The 10456-nt window shown below is 45.0% G+C and overlaps 1 protein-coding gene across 1 annotated transcript in view; it reads left to right on the top strand.

The window, feature by feature from the left end:
• Positions 1-10456, top strand: part of LOC149466215 (uncharacterized) — a 475763-nt gene that overhangs the window by 54821 nt on the left and 410486 nt on the right. The gene's annotated exons all lie outside the window — the stretch shown is intronic.

Below are 10456 nucleotides of genomic sequence, written 5' to 3'. Positions count from 1 at the left end.
AGTTACCCCCTTACAGAGAGTTAAAAAGATCAATGGTGTCTTAAGGAACTTATCTGAGAGGCAGAAATTGCTTATTTCTCAAGGAACCCCTGGCAACCTCTGGAGGAACCCTAGAGTTCCATGGAACTCTGGTTGAGGAACCCTGCACTAGGTGAAACTCGGATGTGTCGGCGTCTTTGTGCCAGAGAGGAGACCCAGCTCATGAAATGGAGGAGAGGTGAGTATGACACCAGAGGTTTGAAAATACATGGGTCATGTCCTCTGTCCCTCTGAAGTCAGGCCTAATCTGTTCACATTTTTTGTTGCATATAGTCCCTTCAGCAGAGAGGGAAAGGTATAATATTTGCTTCAGTAGGGGAAGCTTATAATACAACATCACCCAGGCTGATCCAAATGGCCCAGAGGATAATCGCAACTTAACCGCCGCCCGCCATATAAGGTAATGACGGACGCAAAGCGGTTCTCTCCTGGGAGGACGTCATATGACGTTCTTTCACTCTAACCGCGCGTGCGTGGCTCCGGGGGCGCGCAGCGTGACAATCAGTGGTGTGCTGTGTCCCTCGGACACAGTGGATCACCGATCAATCGAAAGATATGAAGATGTCGGCTCAGTCATGTGATCAGCTGTATCCAATCACAGCTGATCACATGTAAATAGGGAAATGCCGGTTATCAGCATTTCTCTCCTCACGAGCTGTCACGCTGACAGCTCGAGAGGAGAAGAGAGCCGGTAATCAGCATTCCTCAGAGGGGACATGTACACCGATCATCAGGGCACTGATGATCAGTGTGCCCTGATGATCAGTGTAGCCCCAGCAGTGCCACCTGTCAGTGCCCATTAATGCCAGCTGTCAGTGCCCATCAATGCCACATATCAGTGCCTACCGGTGCACATCAATGCCACATATCAGTGCCCATCTGACCTGCCTTTCAGTGCCAGCCAGTGCCACCTATCAATGCCAGTGTCACCTATCAGTGCTGCCAATCAGTGCCGCCTAACAGTGCCAGTCAGTGCCACCTATCGGTGCCATATATCAGTGCTGCCTTGCAGTGCCCATCAGTGATGCCTGTCAATGCCCATCAGTGCCACCTACTAGTGCCTCCTCTTCAGTGCCACCTATCAGTGCCCATCAGTACAGCCTATCAGTGCCCATCACTGCAGCTTCATTAGCGCACATCAGTGAAGGAGATAAATCACTTATTTACAAAATTTTATAAGAAAAACTAAGAAAAAACTTTTTGTTTCAAAATTTTCAGTGTTTTTTGGTTTGTTAAGCAAAAAAATAAAAAACCCAGAGGTGATTAAATACCACCAAAAGAAAGCTCAATATGTCTCAAAAAAATGATAAAAATTTCATATAGGTACAGTGTTGCATGACTGCACAATTGTCAATCAAATTGCGACAGCACTGAAAGCTGAAAACTGGCCTGAGCAGGAAGGGGGTATAAGTACCCTGCAGGCAAGTGGTTAAAATTAATACCCCGATGGCAGCACCAAGCCCTGTCAGCTGCCAGCTGCCATCCAATGGGATTGATTCAGTAACCAGTAAACACACTCTTATTGGATAGGGGAATGATAGTTAGTGGAGCTTAATCATGAGTCATTATGTCAGCAGAAGTCAGGCCCCAGTGACAAAGTGAAACTAAATCAGACAGGCACAGAGGAGGTCTTTTTTGATTAATACAGCAATAGTGGGCATCTTCCAATGCAGGATGTGTTTCTTCCGGATTACAGGTTTAGTCACGCATTACAATCTGAATATGCAATCTCCTTTAGATCCACCAACAGTTACATCGATCAGCCATAACATTTTGACCACTGAAAACAGCACTGATAAAGTGAATAACATTGATTAGTTACAATGGCAGCTGTACGTGAACATGTTGTCCCTGAATCTGATGGTTTGAAAGACAAAAAAATGGGCAAACGTAAGGATTTGAGGGACTTTGATAAGGACTATATTCCAATGGCTAGTTGACTAGGTCAGAGCATCTCCAAAACTGCAACTCTTGTGGGATTCTCGGCCTGCAGTGGTCAGGACCGTCCAAAAGTGGTCCGAGGAAAGAAAACTGGGTCATGGTGGCCATCACTGAAGCATGTGGAGAGTGAAGGATTATCTGTGCAGTCTGATCCAATAGAAGAGCTATTGTGGCTTAAATTGATGAAAAGGATAATAATGGTTCCGATAGAAAGGTGTCAGAACACACAGATCATCACAGTTTGTTGAATATGGGGCTGTGTAGTGTAGGGTGCTCATGCTAACCCGTTTCCACAGCCAAAAGCGCCTACAATGGGCCCATGAGCATCAGAATTGGACCACGAAACAATGGAAGGTGGTGGCCTGGTCTGATGAATCATGTTTTCTTTTACATCATGTCGGGTGTGTATGTGTTGCTTACCTGGGGAAGAGATGGCATCAGGCTGCACTATGGGAAGACGACACGCCGGCAGAAGCAGTGATCTGCTAGTGACGTCTTGGTGCCATATACCACAGAGGTCTAGTGGAGTCCATACCTTGTTGGGTTAGGGCTGTTTTGGCATCAGAAAGGGGACCTACTCAATATTAGGTGGCTGATCATGTTATGGCTGATTGGTGTATATTATGTTAAGGTCCATCTGATTGTATATAAAATAAAATAATTTTTATAGGTGGGCTCGTGTGGTACACAGTTCTAGTAACCCTAAAGGAGATCGTGTGACTGGTTTTAGTCTACCAGTACCAGGGTTTCCCAACCAGGGTTCCTCCAGAGTTTGCTAGGGGTTCCTTGAGCAATTACTGCCCATCATATAAGTTCCCACTGACACCATTGATCCTTTTATCTATATCTATAAGGATGTAATTCTTCCCAAGTGTAAAGAGCATTCTTCCCACTGACCATCACACTAATACATCATAAGTTGAAGACGTAGTCATTTTTAGCAGGGCTTCCTTGAGACCAGAAAGTTATTTCAGGGGTCCTCTGTGTTTAAAAGGTTGAGAAAGGCTGGTCTATACAAACCAGTCTGAAGGGACCACAATTCTGTGCCCTCCTTCCATATCCTCCTCTCTGGCCATGTGGGTATAGAAACGATGGGCTTCAATAAAAATGTAGGTATGTTTTATTTTTACTCAGTGATCCATAATAACAACCGAACATTTGCAGTTGTGGATCTATCCATATTGATGGTAGGATGTACCTAGATAGTTTAGAAATGTAGTATAGGAATTCAATGCTTGGGAAGATGTCCTAACACACACACTGAACTTACCAACCCCTCCCTTCACTTCAATTCATATTAATAAAGGGGGAGCACAGGTCCTAGATTGTCTGGGCATCGTTCTTGGACTAGAAGATACTTCTCATAATGTGCATTAGGAGCTGCAGAAAGTCAGATAGAGCGCTGCCTCATTTCCAGGCTGGAGGACATCAAGAATCATCTAACGCCTTGGTGCCCAACCTGTGGCCCTCGGACCTCAGCAGTCTGTAGTGGAATTTTTGATTGACATTGATTAGGGTAATAGCATTGATCTCTACTAGCCTCAAGTTCCCAGCTTTGTATTGTCTGCTGTAGCATATCCCCAACCAAATATGTATCCTATCTTCACTCTCTGACCCTAAACTCCTCTATTAGGTCTGCAGTTTCTGAGAGTTCTCCTAAGCATTACATTCTCACCGGCCACTTTATTAGGCATACCTGTTCGAACTGCTAATCAGCCAATCACGTGGCTGCAACTCAATGAATTTAGGCATCTAGATGTGGTGAAGACGATTTGCTGAAGCTCAAACCGAGCATCAGAATGGGGAAGAAAGGGAATTTAAATTACTTTGAATGTGGCATGGTTGTTTGTGCCAGACGGGCTGGTCTGAGTATTTAAAAAACTGCTGATCTACTGGGATTTTCATGCACAACCATCTCTAGGGTTTACAGAGAATGGTCCGAAAAAAAGAAAATATCCAGTGAGCGGCAGTTGTGTGGAGGAGAATGCCTTGTTGATGTCACCAGAGAATGGGCAGACTAGTTCCAGATGATAGAAAGGCAACAGTAACTCAAATAACCACTCTTTACAACCAAGGTATACAGAATACCATCTCTGAAAGTAAAACACATCCAACCTTGAAGAAGATGGGCTACAGCAGCGGAAGACCACATCGGGTGCCACTCCTGTCAGCTAAGAACAGGAAACAGAGGCTACAATTTGCACAGGCTCACCAACATTGGACAAAAGAAGATTGGAAAAACATTAACTGGTCTGATGAATCTCCATTTCAGCTGCAACAGTCAGATGGTAGAGCCAGAATTTGGTGTAAACAACATGGAAGCATGGATCCATCCTGCCTTGTATCAACGGATCAGGCTGGTGGTGGTGGTGTCACGGTGTGGTGGATCCATCCTGCCTTGTATCAACGGTTCAGTTCTGGTGGTGGAGGTGTCATGGTGTGGTGGATCCATCCTACCTTGTATCAACGGTTCAGGCTGGTGGTGGTGGTGTAATGGTGTGGTGGATCCATCCTGCTTTGTATCAACGGTTCAGGCTGGTGGTGGTGGTGTCATGGTGTGGTGGATCCATCCTGCCTTGTATCAACGGTTCAGGCTAGTGGTGGTGGTGTCACGGTGTGGTGGATCCATCCTGCCTTGTATCAATGGTTCAGGCTGGTGGTGGTAGTGGTGTCATGGTGTGGTGGATCCATCCTGCCTTGTATCAATGGTTCAAGCTGGTGGTGGTGGTGTCATGGTGTGGGGGAGATTTTTGTTGGCACTCGCAAGGTGGACCTAATAAAGTGGCCGGTGAGTGTATATTGAACATTATGTGTGGCCCTTTGGTAATGTCAGGGGAGGCATTGGAGGCCCCCTTTAGCTTGATCCGCTCCTTTCATTCATTGAATTTCGGTGCTTTCAATCATGGAATCTCAGCATCACATATAGGTGTTGCATAGGACGTTCTACATGAAAATATATAGTCTGCTTAGGAACACCCACTCCACCAGACTGACATCCACTCATCAAGGCATTTTTAACTGCATAACTCCTCCCAAGAGGACGCTCATAGCTTGTGTCAGGGCCGAGGGCTCTTGGGAGGTGTAATGAGGCAAGGTGCTGTGATTTGCTGTGTACTGCATCCTGCTGGCCTCTCCCACCAGCCATTAACTGACTGCATTGCATAGAGAAGCACAGAGACCCAGCAATGACATCCCTGGGTCTAAAATATGCTATGTAATTAAACTGGAAAGGTTTTATTTAAAAATGTAATTAGCATGTTGATGAAGGAAAAGCACAATATGAGCAGATTACATTTTTGCATTAAGCTTCCCAGGTTATTTTGAGGTAGAACTCCAGTCAATGCTATTTTTCTATTCTTGGATGGAGCGAGTACCCCTCTCAAGTCTTTATTGCTGTCTGTGTCCCTGTGGAGGAGATTTCCCCTCTTTGTTTATCCTAGTGACTGTAGTTCCATCTTAGTGCCGCTAGGGGGAGCTAGACCCTAATGGTTAGTCAGGAGCTGGTTAGCAGATCAGGTGTGGTCAGGACTGAGAGACTCTGCAGGCCAGCCCCTCTAAAACTTCCCCCTGCTTTGAGGTTTTTGGAGGAGGGCCTTGGAGGCAGCCAGCGGATTTGAGGAGTGATTGGCTGCACTCTTGAGGGACCTCAGTCAATCCCCAACAGAAGGCTTGGCAAGGGGCTGGGACTCCATTAAAACTGTAAGAACCTGCTCAGTAGGAAGAGAGTGTGGTTGGAGAGTGAGAGCTGAAGGAAGATGTGAGGCTGGAGGAGGAAGGCTGCCAGTAGGCCCAGTGAGATGGCTCCTGTCTGTGAGCCTGGAGCTGGAAAGGAAAGCTTGGGACTCACTGGCCCCCTAAGAGAGGACCACCAGTGTCTCCCCCCTCCCGCATCCTTCCCAGCTCCCCCATTTCCACAAGGAAACCCGGGTCTGAAGCTGGCGTTTCGACCAAATGACCATAGAGATGACTGAGGAGAAATGAGGATTTTGTCACTTCCGGTTTCAGTTTGTTGTTTGGTGGCTTGTAACAGCAACTGATCAAACCGATCTCAGTTTGATGCAAAGCTTTTAAGGGCAGAGGAGAGATCTTGGGTCTAAACCTGAGGACCTATCACAGCAGATGGTTGTTCATCCCTTGTGATAGCAATAAAGTTGAGTAAAAAACAAAACATAAAGAGACAGTGTAAAGAAAATAAATTGTTAACCACTTTCCCGCCGCCCGATAACAAAAGTACTGCTACAGGGCGGCAGGGCTGCGCAAATTCACGTAGATATATGTGATTTGCATTTCCATGCTATTGGCGGCTAGGGATGTCAATCACGGGCCCGGCGATTCCCGACCGGCACTCGGCGATCGTTGGGTAAAGCGGACAGGGGAGACACCTGAGTGTAAACAACACAGGTCTCTCCCCTACCAGCAAGGACATGCTGCTTTGTGTCTTTTTGCACAGCATGTCTCCCTAGTAAAACACACCCAGCACACAGTTAACCGTTTGATCCCCCACATGTTAACCCCTTCCTGCCCAGTGCCATTAGTACAGTGTTGGTGCTTTTTATTAGCATTGATCACTGCATTAGTGTCACTGGGGATGTCAGTGGCAGTTAGTCAGTTCCCACCCAGTGTCCCACTGGATGCCCCATCGTTTGATGGAAATGAAAATGATTGACCTACAGAGGACTGAATTCAAAGACACCCCAAAAATCAAAGTGAAGAAATGATGCAGCAGGCGAGTCCATTTTGCTGACATTTCATTGCAGCAACTCAGAATGGTCCTCAGTAGTTTGTATGGCCCCCATGTGCTTGTATGCATGCCTTACAACATCGGGGGAGGCTCCTAATGAGACCACGGATGGTGTCCTGGGGGATTTCCTCCCAGATCTGGACCAGGGCATCACTGAGCTCCTAGACAGTCTGAGGTGCAACCTGGTGGCGTCGGATGGACCGAAACATGGCATCCCAGAGGTGTTCTATTGGATTTTGGTCAGGGGAGCGTGGGGGCCATTCAATGGTATCAATTCCTTCATCCTCCAGGAACTGCCTGCATACTCTCACCACATGAGGCCAGGCATTGTCTACACCAGGAGGAACCCAGGACTTACTGCACCAGTGTAGGGTCTGACAATGGGTCCAAGGATCTCATCCCGATACCTAATGGCAGTCAGGGTGCCATTGTCTAGGCTGTAGAGGTCTGTGAGTCCCTCCATGGATATGCCTCCCTAGACCATCACTGACCCACCACCAAAACGGTCATTCCGAACGATGTGACAGGCAGCAGAACGTTCTCCACGGCTTCTCCAGACCCTTTCACGCCTGTCACATGTGCTCAGGGTGAACCTGTTCTCATCTGTGAAAAGCACAGGGTGCCAGTGGTGGACCTGCCAATTCTGGGGTTCAATGGCAAATGTCAATTCAGCGATATGGTGCCGGGCAGTGAGCACAGGGCCCACTAGAGGACGTCAGGCCCTCAGGTCACCCTCATGAAGTCTGTTTCTGATTGTTTGGCCAGAGACATACCCACCAGTGGCCTGCTGGAGGTCATTTTGTAGGACCCTGGCAGTGCTCATACTATTCCTCCTTGCACAAAGGAGCAGATACCGGTCCTGCTGATGGGTTAAGGACCTTCTGTAGCCCTGTCCAGCTCTCCTAGAGTAACTGCCTGTCTCTTGGAATCCCCTCCATGCTCTTGAGACCTTCTAGCAATGGCACGTATTGATGTGCCATCCTGGAGGAGCTGGTCTGCCTGTGCAACCTCTGTAGGGTCCAGGAATGGTCTCATGCTACCAGTAGTGACACTGACCCTAGCCAAATGCAAACCTAGTGAAAAACAGTCAGAAAAGATAAGTAGGGAAAAAAATGTCAGTGGCCTCCACCTGTAAAACCATTCCTGTTTTCGGGGTTGTTTCATTGTTGCCCATCTAGTGCATCTGTTGTTAATTTCATGAACACCAAAGCTGCTAAAACTGATTAACAACCCCCTCTGTGACTTACCTGACCAGATCGATATTCCAGGAGTTTCATTTAATTGATGCTAGACTCTGATTAAGTGCTCCTTTCATTTTTTTGAGCAGTATATATGCCGGCATTTGTAAACGCTATAACTTTCACGTAAATCAATTAATTTACACGTATTGGAATTTTTTTTAGCAAAGACATGGAGTAGAATACATTTTGGCCTAAATTTATGAAGAAATTTGATTTTTAAAATTTTTTTATATTGGATATGTTTTGTAGCAAAAAGTAAAGTTTTTTTTTCAAAATTGTCAGTCTTGTTTTGTTTATAGAGCAAAAAATTAAACCTGCACAGGCGATCAAATACCACCGAAAGAACGCTCTATTTGTGGGGAAAAAAGAACATAAGTTTATTTTGGTGCAGTGTTGCATGATCACACAATTGTCAGTTAAAGTAACGCAGCACCGTATCGCAAAAAATGGTATGATCAAGAAGGGGGAGGGGGAAATGCTCTGAAGGGCAAGGGGTTAATAAAATAAATACTAACAAAAAAATTTCAAGCATCCTCGGCATCCCCCTCTCCTGTGCTCTCACATGCAAAGGTGAATACGCAGGCCCTGCACGCATACAGTTGTGTTCAAAATAATAGCAGTCAGACATCACTAACCTGATCAATCACTGTTTTTGGTAGAAATTATATTTCTACATGGCAAATAATTTACTAGAAGGTGTAGTAGAATAATAGAAATCCAACAGACCCAACAGTCATGACATGCATGCTGCTGATTCTGTGTAATTGAATCACTAATTGAAAGGGGCATGTTCAAAATAATAGCAGTGTGGAGTTCTATTAGTGAGGTCATTCATTCTTTGCAAAACAGGTGGCAATTATTGCCCCTATTTAAGGAAGGAAGGCAGCGAATGTTGTACATGCTGGTTACAGTGATTTTCCCTCTGAAATTCTGAGGAAAATGGGTCGTTCCAGACATTGTTCAGAAGAACAGCGTACCTTGATTAAAAAGTTGATTAGAGAGGGGAAAACATATAAAGAAGAGCAGAAAATGATAGGCTGCTGAGCTAAAATGATCGCAAATGCTTTAAAATGGCAACCAAAACCTGAAAGACGTGGAAGAAAGTGAAAAACTACCATTCGAATGGATAGAAGAATAGCCAAAATGGCAAGGACTCAGCCAACAATCAGCTCCAGGAAGATCAAAGAAGGTCTAAAGTTACCTGTGAGTACTGTTACAATTAGAAGACGCCTATGTGAAGCCAAGCTATCTGCAAGAAGCCCCTGCAAAGTCCCACTGTTGAAAAAAAGACGTGCTGAAGAGGTTACAATTTGCCAAAGAGCACATTGACTGGCCTAAAGAGAAATGGCGCAACATTTTGTGGACTGATGAAAGTAAGATTGTTCTTTTTGGGTCTAGTGGCCGGAGACAGTTTGTCAGACAACTCCCAAACACTGAATTCAAGCCACAGTACACTGTGAAGACAGTGAAGCATGGTTGCGCAAGCATCATGATATGGGGATGTTTCTCATACTACGGTGTTGGGCCTATTTATTGCATACCAGGGATCATGGATCAGTTTGAATACATCAGAAAGAGGTCATGCTGCCTTATGCTGAAGAGTGCCCTTGAAATGGGTGTTCTAACAAGACAACGACCCCAAACATACCAGTAAACGTGCAACATCTTGGTTCCAGACCAACAAGATTGACGTTATGGAGTGGCCAGCCCAATCCCCGGATCTTAATCCAATAGAAAACTTGTGGGGTGACATCAAAAATGCAGTTTCTGAGGCAAAACCAAGAAATAGAGAAGAAATGTGGAATGTAGTCCAATCATCCTGGGCTGGAATACCTGTTCACAGGTGCCAGAAGTTGGTTGACTCCATGCAACACAGATGTACAGCAGTTCTCAGAAACAGTGCTTATACAACTAAATATTAATTAAGTGATTCAAAGGAAAGCAAAATCTTCAAACATTTTTCAGTTTATATAGTGAATGTTTGAGTTTGTAAAGAAGAATACAAACACTGCTATTTTTTTGAACAGTCTAATATTCACTTTTCTTCAATTTTTTTAGAGGAACAACCCAAATTTGATATATTTTTCTTCATGTTTTGATTTGAAATAGAACTTTAGTGTTTAGTGTTCCCAATGCATTTGTGTGTATGGAAATAAAGGCTATTAGAAGGATTTTAAGCTTTGTTCACTTTTTTCAACACATTGCTATTATTTTGAACACAACTGTATGTGAACAGTGACTGCACCACACATGTGAAGTAATGTCATAGCAAGGGCAATAATTCTAGCACCGGATCTCCTGTGTATCTCTAAACTGGTAACCTATAAAGCCTTTTAAACCATTGCCTAAGGGGGTGTTTAAGTATCGTAGTTTATTGCCATTCCTTGGGCGTACGCAATTTTAAAGCGTGACGTGTTCGGTATCTATTTACTCAACGTAACAAATTTTATATTTTACCAATCGGGTATTACATTGTGTTTTTGTGCATTAGTGT

This window comes from Staurois parvus, unplaced genomic scaffold (assembly GCF_062004578.1).
Source record: "Staurois parvus isolate SC_StPar_1 unplaced genomic scaffold, SC_StPar_1.0 ptg000132l, whole genome shotgun sequence".
NCBI classification, from domain to species: Eukaryota; Metazoa; Chordata; class Amphibia; order Anura; family Ranidae; genus Staurois; species Staurois parvus.
This window is presented reverse-complemented; position numbering and strand designations above follow the sequence as displayed.